Genomic DNA, 15,217 nt, shown 5'->3' on the forward strand with positions numbered 1-15,217 from the left:
AGCCCCTGTGTCCAGAGTGAAGTCAGGCAGGGGCTGATGGGCATCTGGAAGGCTGAACACATCAGTGAGCAAGAAGTCTTCTCCAGCCTAGAAAAATGGCCAGAAGATCCCACGGTATCAGGGAGATGTTTTACTGAGGTGCTGGCCCCTAGCCGCCTGCCTGCAGATCCAGGCTGGCCGGCTCTCTGCCCAGACAGACGAGGAAGACGCATGTCCACCGTGCAGCACAGGAGACTGCTCTATAAATCAGAAGCCGTATTCTTAACTTGCTTTCCTAAATAGAATATATAGCCCGAGGCAACTGCCAACAATTACATTTTCTTATGGAGTCTGGTATACTTTGTAAACTCCTCAGGCCTTCACAGTAAAAGTACCTTCCTCAGTTTCCCCATTTGACTGGACACAGACAGCTTCCCAACCCGCCAGATGTAATGCATTTGTGGACAGTTTTCCATCGACGTGATATTATGAGGGGGGTTGACTGTTTAGTGCTGGGAGAGCCCGCGATAAAGGTATTTCATTGATCATGAGTATGAAGGACAGTATTAAGAGAACCCAAACAAGACACAGAGTACTGTCTGAGAGGACTACATCCAGTGTTCCAAAGGATAGCCAGTGTGAAAAGGAACTTGGTATGGGACTCTCTGTGGCCAGAGAACCGAGATCATAATACAGCAAAAGGTTGGAATTAGGTTCCTAGGATAAGAAATGGGATGGGCCCTGAGGTTCAAGTCAAGGACAGAAATTTTGGGGTGAGCTGGAAAAAGGGTACTGGTTTAGCATTTTAGGATTAAAACCCACAAACTCCTTTCCTCAGTTTTGCCATTTACTAGTTAGTAGATGACCTCTGGGGGTCAGCTGATCCCTCTGAGCTGCAGACCCATCTCTTGGGCCCCTTCTCATCTACCATTCTGTGACCGTGACCATCAGGAGTGTGGCTGGGGCTGGCCAAGGGATGGAATGTTGAGTGCTAAAGAAGAAGAGGGAATGAGGAGGGAGTTCTTTGTGTACAATGAAGATCTTATTGCCGGAAATTCTATTAGGGCAAAGAAGTGTGGTTGCCAAGCCATTCCTGACTTGGTGATGACCCAGGAACCAGCTTGTGCATTACACAGCACATGGTAACTCGTTCTCTGTAGGGAAGGAAACCTCTTGAGTGTTATTCACATCCTACGCATTGTAATGAAAAAGAAAACCTACTCAAGCTCCCCAGGCCTTTGGACCCTTCATCCACACCCTCCAGACACTCTCACCAAACTGCTGAGGTGAATGAGCTCAGATTCCTGCAAGGCTGTACCACTGAGGGGCTGGTCAAGGCGAACCACAGGCCCCTGCTGGGGCCTTAAAATCGTCATTTCACTGGATACTTCACTACAGAGAGGTCTTGGGTCTGCTCTGGCCATTTGGGGTATAATTTTTATCACAGAATTCCATTGACAAAATATGGTTGGTGTTGAAGTATTTATTGACTGTCCTAGGAACCAGGCATTCATTACTTTTTTTTTTCTTTTTTTAATGACTACTAACAATCTATGCATGGGGAAGCTTCAAAGAAAATGAAAATAAAACACAAACACTTTAAATTATTACAGTGTACACTTCCAGGGGTTCTTCTTTCAAGGGTAAAGGCCAGAGAAGACCTGCCCACGGCCCTACGATGTTTGGCTCCCAGCAGCCTCGCAATCTTCATTTCTGACCTCTCTACCCTTCCCTCGCTCCCTGCCAGCCACACGGGGCCCTGCTGATCCTGGAATGTGCCAGATACACTGGAACCCTTGCACTCACTATTCCTTCTGTCTGAAGTCAGTCCCCAGGATGCCTGCAGGCTCACTCCCTACATTTCCTTTCTCATATGTCACCTCATCAGCAAGGCCTCCCTGGTCATCTTACAAAAAATTGTGTGCTCCAACCCCCAACAGTCCTTGTCCCCTTTACCCTGCCTTTTCCTTCATACTGTGAACTACCCTGTCCCTACTAAGATGTGAGCTCCTGGACACACGGATTTCTGCTGCTGACATTGTTTGCTGTCGTATCCCCGTGTCTAGAAACTCGCTCTGCTTATTGCAAGGGCTTGGATATCTGCTGAGTGAATTTATACTGGTTCTATCTCCTCTCAGTTGGACATATTACAAACTCACAAGGTATTGACATTTGCCCTACATTTTCTGCAAATTCTACCCATTTCTTAGAAATTCTAGGTAACTGGGTATAGTCCTTACCATGAAATTAACCTTAAAATATAAACCAAGATTTCTTTAAAAGTCAGTCTTCAGGGTGCCTGGGTGGCTCAGTGGGTTAAGCTGCTGCCTTCAGCTCAGGTCATGATCTCAGGGTCCTGGGATCGAGTCCCACATTGGGCTTTCTGCTCAGCAGGGAGCCTGCTTCCCTCTCTCTCTCTCTGCCTGCCTTTCTGCCTACTTGTGTTCTCTGTCTGTCAAATAAATAAATAAAATCTTAAAAAAAAAAAGTCAGTCTTCAGAAACACATCCTTCCTTACAGAGCCCTGAGAGGCTGACAGCTCCCAATAGGGCCGGGGAGCGGAGGCTGAGGGAGCCTGTCTGTCAGAGGACTTGGGGCAGCTGTCTGGCATGAGGAATGTATCTGGGGACTACTTTCTATGCCTGAAATATACATTCCTTTTATTGTTCAGATGAAAAGCAACCGCCTACTTAATTTATACATCAAATGTTGAAACCAACCCTTCAACTCCTTATCTTTCTGCTTGTTTGATTAACGCCATTCAAATTCACGGTAGGAACTGGATTACCCACGGTTTCTTCTTTCAGCAGAGTAAAGTTTCATCTATTTGAAAAAATATGCTCAATAACTGAAGAGGGTAGTTAGAAAAGCCTTTCCTCCTCCTTTCTTTACCAGATTATCACAAAGTGGAATTACATAATGAATATTTCTCTGAATCCCATATGCCAACTGTTTTTCATAGACACTAGGACCTGGATCTTAGTGGAAAGCAGATCAGAAGAGATCCTGTAACTCAAACCCTATCTGACTTGTTATTAAGAGCTCAATAACAATGGCCCTTATGCTTACCTAGCACTTATGGTTTATAAAACACTCCCATGGATGGTTCCCCAGTTAAGTCTCACACTACCCTAGAACACAGGCAGGCCCTTGTGGTTCTTTCTGTCCACACTGATGGTGAAAGCAACAGAGGCCCAGCTGCCAGCCCAAGAGGAGAAGCCCCTCACAGAATCTCATCTACTCTCACTCCCTGGCTAACTCATGCAGTGATCACCAAGTGAATACCAGAGCTTGGCCACACTCTCTAAACGTCATGAGCACCCAAAGCTGTCAGAATGGTTATTTAAAATTATTTATTTGAAATATTGTTACTTTTTAAAGATTATTTTAAAATTTTGGACATAAAATCAATTATCTTTCAAAATTTGGTTGAAGGCAAATCTTAATCATAATCTTCCAGCTTGACTTTAGTGCATACCCTAAGATCAACCTTTCCCCCAAATTAAGTGTTTTTTCAGTGCGACAATATGGAAAATTACCTTAACTACACACACACACACAAAAAAAAAAAAACAGAAGAAAGTTGAAAACATGGATTCAGAGATTGCCACACAGAATTTTAAAGGAAGCTTTGCTATTCTCTCAGCATTGATGGGAACACGCCCTGAGCACACTTGCCAGATGTTCGTAATGATGTCTCACCTGTGCAGTCAAATTCAGCTAAGTGATAAAAATCCAGGAGCCAGTTATATCAGTTAAGCTGAACTCAAAGTACTTATGAGGCCACTATTATGTTTAGTACCAACTGCTGAGAGCTGAAAAAAAAAAAAATTGTGAGATCAGTTCTTTACCCTAATGGTGTCTGGAATCTTGGTGATAACCACATACCAAGCAATATATAATTAAGCACTAAACTGGGCGAACACCACAGAAATTCAGAGGAGGGCCAGCTGGAAAGGTCATAGAATGTTCCCTGGGGTTGGTCAAATCCTGAAGGATGAATAAAGGAGACAGGATAATTTTCTCAGCAGGAATAATGGCTTAGTTTAGACAAGTAGGAATAGAAATAAACACGGCATGCCACTTAAAAATAAGAATCTAATCTAAAAATCTAACCTAATGTTAGAGTAGGTTTTTGCAAGGCTCGTGCAATGGGTCTGATGTGCCTCATCTCAAGAACTCTGGGATATCAGAGTTTTCCTCCAGAAATTCTAATTTATAAGGGGGCCTTAAGGGTTACTTAGGAGAAATGATAAAGAGGATTTTGGGATGGATGATCCATCACTTAGAATGTAAAACTAACACACCAGTTAAAGAAGGGGAGACAGCCATAGCACAGAGGTAGAGATGAGATGCCCTAGGAAGGCAGGAGGGAAGCAAAAGTCCACTCTATGTCCTGGGTCCAGCTGCACAGGAATAAATGCTCTGCCCTCGGTGAAGCAAAGTACTGGCGATATGCAACTATTTTCTAGAAATTATTTCAAGTTCCTCAAAAGTGTTTTAAGATGGAAAAAACCAAGTTACCTTTGGGAAGCCTAATGAGCAAGACTCACTCAGACGCCAGATAATCCAGTGTTGTTGAAACCCTGAAGGAATAAAACCTTCCCTCCAGTTTGGGACTGACAACAGGAATGGCACAAAGGTGGGTGGGGAGAAGGCAAGAGCAGAAGCCCAGGTGTGATTACTAAGGGCAATGCAGCCCAGCACCTGTCTTTGGTAACAAAGCAGAAATTTACAAAGTGAAGTTCGCATTAGCAGCTAAGATGCAAGATATCTCAAGGGATGCTAGATGTTCAAACCATCCCGTGGCTATCCTGGGGGTAAAGGCCCAGAAGAAAGTCCTGGATGAAGCTTGGAGCTAAATACTAATGCAGTCTTTACTCAAATACCTTCCCCTGCAGAAGACCAAGGAAAATGGGTTTTGTATCTTTAAGAAAACATAATGCCTACATATACATCTACTTCTTTACAGGGGAGCTTGGCCACTGGGAAGAAAGGAATTAACTGGTCAACTTGGAATAGTTCCCACTTTCACAAATATAGAGTTCTTGCTATTTCCAAAAGAGTACAGAAAGATACAGACCCTGGAACAGATGCATCCCATATTGTCTAGGAGAGGTACCGCTTTAATAAACCGATGAAAATGAAGTGAATTAGCCCCAGCCAGGGCTCTCCAAGGCTAAACTGGGTGGGACTTGTCAATGAGTAATTCTGGAGCACTTTATTCCAACCCATTTATTTCCTTAAGGAGTACAGCCTGCCTGGCACCGTCAGCCAACTCAAATCCTCAATGGAAGGAAAGATTTTGAATTATATTTAAATACCTACTCAGCAAACTTCCTCTTTTCCACAGATTACAAAGAGTCAACTTCAGCCTAGCCTCTAAGACAGTTATCTTCCAATGCAGAATTAGGGAAGTCTACCCTGTATCAATATCATTTCAGTCTCACTAGCATCCCCAAATACTTCTGCCCAGAAGCTGATGAACCATCAGAGAATCAATTCCTTCTTTCTTTCTTCCATGTTTCCCTGACAAAGTACGTGCCCGGCAAGGAAATTCTGATTTCCTCCTCCACACACAGCTGTGAGTTTGGGCTTCCTGCTCCTCTGCTGCTTTAGGTCCCTCTGGTTAAGCATCTGCAGTGGAAGTCAGTGTCTCTGGTCCTGCAAAGTTTTGTGCTCTGCAGAACCCTAGAGAGAGGGCACCTTCCACACTCTGCAGGACCTGACACACAAAATCCGATGACATGGGAGTCACTTCCAACGTCTCCTCCTTTCCTTCCTTGCCCACACGGCCACACGTGCCTTGGTGGGCCCAGCTTTGTGTGCTCATCATCTCTGATGGGCACCCCTCTACTAGACTCCTTCCTCACTGCCCTGCCCCTAGTCTTGCCTGTCTCCAATCCACAGACCACGCTGTTGCCAAAGTCAGCGGACTCCGAAAGATCTGACTTAGAACACACTCCACATCTTTGTCAGTAGTCTGAAACTAAAGTCCTTGGCAGGACATACATGATCCTTGATGCTCTGACTCCTACTGATCTCTTTAACCTCGTCTCTGGAGCTTCCCCTGCCTCTCTTCTTTCCTGACTTCCTCGCATGTCTCCGGCTGGCCATGCTGCCCTTCATAACCTCCCACATCCGGCAAACCCCGACTTGGCTTTTACGTCTGGGTTCAAAAGCCCTCCTGGATTCCCCCACGTAGCTCCGGACTCTCCTCCTCTCACCGTTCTTTATCCACACCTTCATTTTTCCTCCTGCCATTATTTTTGTGCACATCTGTCCCACCAGGACGCTCTGAGGTCATCAATATTTGTTGAATGGATCAACGAGTTAATTAATGAATGGATGAGAGAAGCTTATCTGAAGATACAGGTTTGGAGACATTGGTGTATCCGCTAGTAATGCAGTCATGAGGAAAAAGAAATTGCCCAGAAAGAAGACAGTAGACAACAAGATGAGAAGACCAAGGTTAGAACTCAGAGAAAAGAGAGACAAACCCTCTCTTTGAGAAAGAGCAATAAAAAAAAAAATAAAGTAAAGTAAAATAAGCATGGAGAGAACGAGGGGCCTAGTAGACCAAGGCAGAGGAGATTCAAGAAAGAGAAATGGTGTGCACTGAGCTAGTCCTTTAGTGGTTAACAATACTTATTACATCCTTTTATAAGGACATTTAGGTAAAAATATTATAAAGTTTACAGATGGGAGCTAGACAATATAGATACACGGTTTTGTTTTTATTAAGATGATTCTCAGTCAAGTCGGTTTCCAGTTTCAGATTTTGCCAACCCAAGTCTTCCTTTCCCGTGCTGTCTGAAAAGTGTTTTTTCTCTTACCAATTTTTTTCTAACATATAGTTTAGCTTCAGTTCAGAGCCACTCTTGTAACACTCAGATAGATTTCTTCAGTTGAGGTTTTCCAGACACAGAGATGGCAACTCAACCAACTACAAGTTTTTCTAGGACAGAAATTAAGCCCTTATATTGAAGAGTCAACAAATATGTTTGGAAAGAATGACTGAATTTCTTACAGAAGTTAGGTCTTCTAGTATCACAGCTTTCATCCATACATACCCTGGCAAATACAGAGCCTATAGCGAAGACTGCTAATTGATTTGGGCCATTTCCCAGCTGAGCCTGCACAAGCCCACAAACACCCCACAAGCTACAGCAACCGGTCAGAGCTGGCCCAGGTGACATTACATCATCTCAAGTGAACCGCACTAGAGAAAGCTCACTAGATTTGAGCTTTCATGGCTCCCTGGTTATGTCTGCATGGTATACAGTCAGCAGAGCAGCTGTCTGCTAAGAGGACAATGGGCAGAAACAAAGGAATCAAAATGTGACTTGGCCCCTCTGCTTTATTTTCTATGACCTTCTTCTATTACAAATGGTGTGAAAAAGAGTCTCTTAAGCTATTGATTTCACAGATGTATATAAATGCCATTTCAGATCAATTCGGAGAACTGCATTATATATCATGCGGGTTCTAGATTTCTGTCACTGACCACCTCTGGCTGGACACCCTTTGTCAAACAGCTGTATGAAACTTGGGGGTTAGCCATATATTGCTTTTTTAGGAAGAGAAGTCTGGCAGCAGTCTGTTCCTCCCATGTTCCTGTTTAAAAATGCTTAGCTGGTTTCCCACTGCTTCTCTATATGTGACAGGATAAAATCCAAACTCCTTTGTATGGCACCATCACAATGAATGGATCATTTCATTCCCCTTCTCCTGCCTCTGCTCAATATTCCATCGCACCAAGTCTTTCTTTGCATAATGGTTGTATTAGCCTTCTATTGCTTCAACATACAAATGTATCATCTTTCAGTTATGTGGGTTAAAAGTTCAAAGGGGATCTTACTAGGCTAATCGGAGAACTGGCAGGGCTGTGTTCCTTCTGGACGGTCCAAAACAGCATCTGTTCCCTGCCTTTGCCAGCTTCTAGAGGCTGCCCGCATTCTTGAGTTGTGGCCCCTTCCATCTTCAAAGTCAGCAATGGCCAGTCAAAATCTATTTCAGATGGCCTCACTCTAACACTGGCTTCGGCTTTCCTCTTTCACCTAAACAGACGCTTGTGATTGCACTTGGCCCATGGAATGATCCAGATAATCTCTCCATTTCCAAATCTTCAACTTAATCACATCTGCAAGGTCGCAGAGTAGACATCTTTGGGGGGCCACTATTCTAACTACCATAGTAGTGTTCCTTCTGCCTGGACAGTTAGAAGACTTCTACCCAAATTCCTTGGGCATTCCTTAAGATCCTATGGAAATACCACTGTTTTCACGGGGCCCCCTTCTTCCTCCAACCCAAGGGGCTCATTTCTCTTGTCTCCTTAGTCCCATGTACAAATACCTCTCCTGGAGCACATACCTTGCACTATAGTTTACTTGTCCTCAAGTATGTCTGTCTGACTAGATTCTGAGTCACTAAGTCTTATTCATTTCTGCAGCCCTTGGGGCCTAACTATTAAACACTGTGGGGAAGAAAAATGAAGGTAATTATTTTAATAAGTGAAGACCTCAGGTAGAGGCAGAGGCAAGATAGTAAATTCACAGGGCTTCTGTTTTGAGTAAAGCTTAGAAACTAGTTCCGACAGCTCTTAACTGGGTCTTAACACATTATCAATCTTAACCATTCCAGGGAGGCATTATAGCAAACTTAAACCATTCATATCTAAGGATATATCTTTTTCTTTTCTTTTCTTTTTTTAGGACATTTCTAACTTTAATGTAAGTTACCATGGATCAAAACATGTCAGTTTTAAGCGGCCTCCTGGGTGTGGATGGAAAAGGGCAATCTGCACCCCAAGTGCTCGGTTAGGTGAGGGAAGTGATACTCTCTGAATGATTTCTGAATTCCCAAAGATGATGCCCATCTAACACATCTGACTGTACTACACTGGAGGTTAAAAGCCACTTTGCCACAATATTTATTTGGTATTTCAGTATCTAGAAGTTTTTCATTTAAAAAAAATAGAACAAAAAGTTCAAAATTAAACAAAATTTAAATAGCCTTATCTACTCAACTATTCAAATTACAAGCCAAATGAGAGGTTGAATAAATTATGGCCATGTGAATACTGGAAGATCTATTTTTAAAGGTCAATAGTTTGCTGTGAATATCTCATGTCACTGATACCAACATACAGTACAGAAATCTGAAGGTATGGAAATAAGACGAAAAATTATGTGCCTAGCAGTTGAGTTGAAAGAACCCAACAGGCACCAAAAAAGAAGAAATGATCACCTGTTTCATAATTTGAATACAAAGTCTACTTTGCTATTTTTTCTTCTTCAGCAATAGTAAAAGCCCTCTTCGATCTAAATCCTGTCAGTTTGGGTCATTTTAGTTTAGGAAACTCCATTCTTTTGTGGAATTTCTGAAGCAATAAATGACATTTAAACATGTCTTTTGTTCAATTTCACTCTTTTCCTAATCTTGAAAAAAAATGAGATTTTTTAGATCCAAAAGGGGGCCTACTGATCCGTATTAAAGCTCACATTCACAAAGAGGGACGCTGAAGCCTTGCTGCTTCCTCTAGGTCTGGAAGAAGCCTCTAAGGAGAGACAGCACTGACTGCTGCTTGGGAACACAGCCTGAGAACACAAAACTTGCTCTACAGATCAGTTGTGCATGTATGCCGTGCTTCAAGGCCAACTTTCAACTTGGCGCATTTTTACAGAGAAGAGAAGTGCAATTTCTCAGTGCTGGTGTTGGTGTTTTTTCCTAACTTCTAAACTGTTCTGTGACTGTATTTAGAAGAACATTTAGGGGCAATGAACACCACCAACCAACCAACTGGGCTAACATGGAGGACTTCAGGACCAATTTGTAGAAATACTAATCATGTTGTTGCTATTGTTGTTGTCCAGACATTTCAAGACTTTCCTGTTCTTAAATCTTGGTTATGTATAGGCTAAGCATAAAGCTCACTGGGGAAATCACACAGAGGATCTGGAATTAGAGCTGGAGCCATCTCAGGCCAGAACAAACATTAAAGGCTATTCACAAACCAACAAAAAGTCAACGAACCTCCAAAGTCTATTAAGGTCTGTCAAGAATGCAAACAAGTTTTATAATAAGCTTAATAAATAAAACAACTGAACCTACTAAGTGGTACTTATGGGAACAGACTTGAGGATATAGCCTGAGAGGTAGAACAGGTTCCCACTAGAACAAGGATTGTTTACCTTGCTCCAATTAAATCCAATAATCCTAAGAGTGGTAATGGTACTAAACGTTTCAGGAAGAGCCAACAGTAGAAACCCTAGTGGGATCTACAAACTTCATTTTTCTGTAAAAGTGAAATGCCGGTAAAACTACATTGTTCTAACATTCTCCCTTCTCAGTATAAATCTTCTTCCATCTTACATTTCATCCTGAACAATTTTACTATGTTCACCATAGTAGCAACTGAAAAAAAAAAAATGTGTTTCATCTAGAAGCAAAAGTGAGAAACCTTTTCAAAAAACACTGAGCTTCTCCAAAGCTAAATTTCCAAGTTCTTAATATAAGCTAAGCTAACACAAAATAAAGACTGCTACAGTAACCAAACTTTTCTGCTAACAAGTATCCTTAAAAACAATGACAATTCAACCATAATAGATTATTTTCTATAGTGAGCAGATAATGAACCTACATTCTTCTTCTTCTTCTTCTTCTTCTTCTTCTTCTTCTTCTTCTTCTTCTTCTTCTTCTTCTTTTTGTTTTTTTGCTAGCTTGGTTCATAAATCTTGCAACTTGCAAGCTCAAGGGTTTTTTTGGAGGCAAAGACAAGTTTATAGTCGAGCTTAAAATAAATCAGCTTTGCAATTACTTTTTTTTTTTTAAGCCGATGAAGCACGTTTCCCCATTCCACGTCATGAAGCAATGCGATGTTAACTTGCTATGGAGTCAAATGCGACAAACTCCGAGAGCTCCAGTCGCGAGGCGGCGGCTTGCTGCACCCACAGCTTCCCGCACTCCTGCAGCATCAGGACGCAGCACTCTCCAGGCTGGGCGCAGAACCCGAACTCGGGGCCTCCGGGCCACGGGACAGTACACCCTACCCCCGTCCCGGGGAAACTGAGGCACAGTGACCCAAGCGGTCTGGCGTCTGGCGAAGGCCACCGACGCTGCTTGGCGTTCCCTTGCCCCCCGGAGGTTTGGGAGGCTCCTTGGCAGCACACATTAGACACCGCGCTCTTCGCCGTAGAAAGATGATGGCACTAGCCTGAGAGGTGGCTGTCCCCAGCCCACCGCCCCCCGGGTCCCACCCCGCACGGATCTGGAAGCATCCTGCGACCCGCCGGAGCTCGCTACTGGGACCTCGCGGCGCCTACTGCACGACGCCTCCTCCCCGGGCTCCGCCAGCCTAAGCGCCCGAAAGTTCCTCGGCCCCAGCGACCTGGCTGCCCACCCGGTGCCGGGCTCCCTGCCACCGTCACCCCTCCGCCCCTGCTGTCCGGGCGCCCCTGCTAACCTGACGCCGCCGCGCCACTCAGGTGGCCGCCTTGAGCCCCTCGCCATGGCCAGTCTGCGAGCTGTCGCCGCTCCACGCCCCGCGCCCGATGCCCGGGAGCGCCTACTGCGGGCAAGCTGTGTCCGCCCGCGCCGGGCAGCAATGCGGGCTGCGCCGCGGGCGGCCGGGAGTGCGGAGCTCCCCACCTACAGCAGCCGGAGCCGGCCGGTGCCGAGCATGCCCAGTGCGACTCGCAGGGTGGCGCGGAGGCGCGTGGACGCGCGGGGTGTCGCCGCCGGGTTTTCGCGGCAGCCACCGGCGCGGGGCGGAGCGGGCGGCGCCGGGCGGACCTGTGAGAGCCGCGGGGTCCGCCCGCAGAGGAGGGGGCGGGCTGAGGGTGCCCGCGAGTCCCTCCTTCCGTCGGCGCAGACTCCGGGGCCGGCCTGGGTCTCCCGGGCTCTGCTCCAGCATGCCTAGGGTGTTCCTGGGGCCGAGGGCACTCGCTTCCGACGCTGCGGTGCTTGGGCAGCGTGACTGATAATTGTCGGGGAGCAGGGCGCTCCCCGGGCTTCCAGCGCAACTCTCCTGAGCGTCGCGTCGCAGTGTCGTTCTGGGTTACCCTCCTGGGACACGGGAGAGGGCCGAGCGTCCAGCCTCCGGACGCGCCCACTCCAAGGCCACCTGGGAGGCCACCTGGCCATCAGAAGCCTCGCAGGCCTTCCCGGGTGACTGGGCTGGCCCTTCCAGAGACCACACGGAAGCGGCTGCGAGAAAGTACAGCAGGATGTTCCCCGGTGGCTTCTGAGTGGTGGGGCTCCACGGGATTTTTAATTTTCTTCTTTTTTGATTATTTACAGTTCCTAAGTATTCTGTAACGGACAGTCCAGTATTTTTAAATATGTTATCCTAAAATTTTTTAAAGACGCCCGCAGAACTTCGGCAGCACCATTCTGCGCTGTAAGCAGCCCCTCTCACCACCACCCCCCCTTTTTTTTTTAACTTGAGAGAGACAATTTCTGGGGCTGGGACCAGGCTCCTCCTCCCCGGCTCTCCGGACCGCCCCTTGGCCACGCCCCCAACCCGACCCTTTTGCTCCAGTACCGCCCCCTTCTCTTGGTTGCTGAGAAAACGCGGAAGGGTGGATTTTCGACACTGACGTTCCCGGTGGCTCCTGTGCCAGACTGGGCATGTTCCGCCGCCGGGTCAGGGACCGCTGACAAGAAGAGAGAGGAGTCTTTAAGCAACTCCCGGTCTCTCTCCTCCTTCTCTCCGTCCTTGGCAAACTGAACTAAGGAGCACCTGCGACCCCCTGCCCCGAGCTCGGACCTGCAAAGTGGGTCAGGACTCGACTGAGCATGCTCCGGACAGTGCCAGAATACCGCACGCGGCATTCTGCACAAGGTTGATGGAGCTGCGCTCGCTCGTCACGACATCGAAGGTCAGGAGGCGGGTGGTAGCAGGGCCCTGGAGGTGCGCTATAGCTTCGACACGTGGACAGGTCACCCCTAGCCAGGCCCGCGTTGGCGGGCTGGGTGCCTGGGATCTGGCTTATAGGTGACTCCAAGCCTGATTTTTCCCACAAGGATTAAAATTAGGAATACTAGTTTAACATTGGCTTTATGGCATCTTCAATAATTACGAACTTTTCAGCCCCTCTTTCTTTAAAGAAACCGACATCTTTTTTAAAGTATTCTTTACATTCGCACTAGAACCCTAAATTTTCACCTCTTCACATTTGCACTAGAACCCTAAATTTTCTCTTGTTTTATCAAAGATTAAATATCGTCCCTTTCAAATAGTACCATAGTATCATACTACTTTTTTTTTCCTTCCAGCAATTCTGTGTTCACTGTGACTCCTGTTCACCTTTTTTCAAATTTTCAGAGAATGAGCAGAATGCTTTCCTGCTGTCTTAAATAGGCTTGAGGCAGGTGTGGGAAACTTGCTTTTAATGCTCTGTCACAGAAGAGAAGACTGAAGTGGAGAAAGATTACAGGGAAGAGATTTTACAGGTTTGAGGTGAATAGACTCAAAAACCCAGAGAGAGCCTTGCAGTGAGCCCAGGCAGGTTAGTGGGATAGGTGTCTGTTTTCTGTCTGAGGAGGAAAATGGGCAGATGGGTCAGCTGCCCAGTGAGGTTTGATGTGATAGTGGGAGACACCCTCAGTAAGGGTTGACTTCATTTCAACCTCCCCCGTCTCATCCCTCCCTGTTTCAGCTTCAGCATGATTGGAGTCACCATTGTTAGTGGACGGTCACTCCTGGGAAGAGCTTAAGTGTTTCCCCCTAGACTCTAATTTGTGGTGGGTCACCCTCATCCCTCAGCTTTGAGACCCCCAAGTTCCTGAGCAGTGCTCTTGTTCCGTGTAGACATCTACACCACAAAAAGTCTGGCTGGGGAAGAGGTGGGTAAGGCGTCTCTGTAATAGTTCATACTGCCATTCCTTCCCCACTGAAGCTTCCTGGTCCCCAGTCTTCCATGACATAAATCTTTCTTAGTTTTCCCGTCTTTCTGATGGTTCCTCCAGGTTCTTTTCCTTTTCACCACCACATCTTAAGTGTTCTGTCCTGTGGCCTCTTCCCTTCTGCTCTTCTAATTCGATGACTAACAGTACCAAGGTAGGGTTCAATTGGTGTATACACATAAGGTCATGCTAGCTGTTAATTGCCACAGTTCTTTCTGGTCAATCAGGCACCTATTCTCTTTGGTCAGTGTCTATGCCTGACCATTGGTCTCTACTGGTTATTAATATTTTGAGTATCTTTGCCCCAAAGTCACATTTGAGTATCCTTGCCCCAAACATCATATTCTGTCCAAATCTCCCTGGGTTTGGACTCTTATATGTGGTCTACCAATATCTTAATTGCTGTGACCCTCAGGAAACTTGAGCTCTGTATGTCCCAAACACGACTCAAGAGCTATAGTCACTCTCCTGCTTATGTGTCCTACCTTGGTTCCAGGTACCCGCATTTTCTCAGCTCTGCACACCACAAATACAGATGTTATCCTCAATTCATCCATCTGTCTTTCCTCTGTCATCCAACTAGCCACCGGGCACTGCCCACCCTACATTAGACATCTCTGCGTATGGACCCTCCACCTGCACTGCCCTCTTAGGCCCATTATCCCTTCCAGATGAGTCCTCTCTCTCCTCATGTTTCCTCCAATCCAGTCTCCATGCCTCCTCAGACTTTTCTTCCTGAGCAAAATATATTTTAGTATATTTGCTAAGCCCTTAGTGTATGGATTCATAGTGCCTTCAGGATAAAGTCCAAGTTTGAAGCATGAACTGGCCCCTGTCTCCCTCTCCAGATTATTCTCCAGCCTGTGTCTCCTAATGGCCCAAATCCTAGCCAACCCGAACTACTTGCTATGCAAATTCATGCCTCCATGTTCCTTTAACTCTTTTGTTTCTTCTTTCCGCTTGTTCACTCTTTGGCAACTGTTAAAGCCTTCAATGTCCAGTTCAGGCTTGGTCCCCTGCGACCTCCTCAAGATGACTAACTTGTGAATACTTCACCTATATACCGTATACTTTGTCTTCATTTTGACTCCTAACCTTGGTTTATTTTTTTTCAACTCCTCCATTACATTGTAGGCCATGTGACAACAAGGGCTTGTTTCAGTCATTCTTGTGTCTTTGCTTTTCAGTTTTCAGTAACATTTGACTTAATAAATGAATGGTCGACATTTGTAAGCATACAATATTTAAAGTTCATTCATTTTTAAAATTCCTCTTGAGTATTGTAAATAGAATGCAAAGAAAAAATACCAGAATAAAGTCCTATCACATA

At 45.6% G+C, this 15,217-nt stretch overlaps 1 protein-coding gene across 3 annotated transcripts in view; it reads right to left on the minus strand.

Annotated features, from left to right (window-relative positions):
* MFAP3L (microfibril associated protein 3 like) overlaps positions 1-11,638 on the minus strand; it is a 39,589-nt gene extending 27,951 nt beyond the window's left edge. Inside the window, exons 1-2 of one of the 3 annotated variants that reach the window (XM_045997983.1) lie at positions 11,444-11,502; positions 3,682-3,794 (exon numbers count right to left, since the gene is read on the minus strand). The gene's annotated coding sequence lies outside the window, so the exon portion shown is untranslated. Of the gene's footprint in view, positions 1-3,681; positions 3,795-11,443 lie in introns of all 3 variants that reach the window. The other 2 variants (XM_045997986.1, XM_045997982.1) reach the window with 2 other exon arrangements.
* Positions 11,639-15,217: the final 3,579 nt, after the last annotated feature.

This window comes from Meles meles, chromosome 2, assembly GCF_922984935.1.
Source record: "Meles meles chromosome 2, mMelMel3.1 paternal haplotype, whole genome shotgun sequence".
In the NCBI taxonomy this organism is placed as follows: domain Eukaryota; kingdom Metazoa; phylum Chordata; class Mammalia; order Carnivora; family Mustelidae; genus Meles; species Meles meles.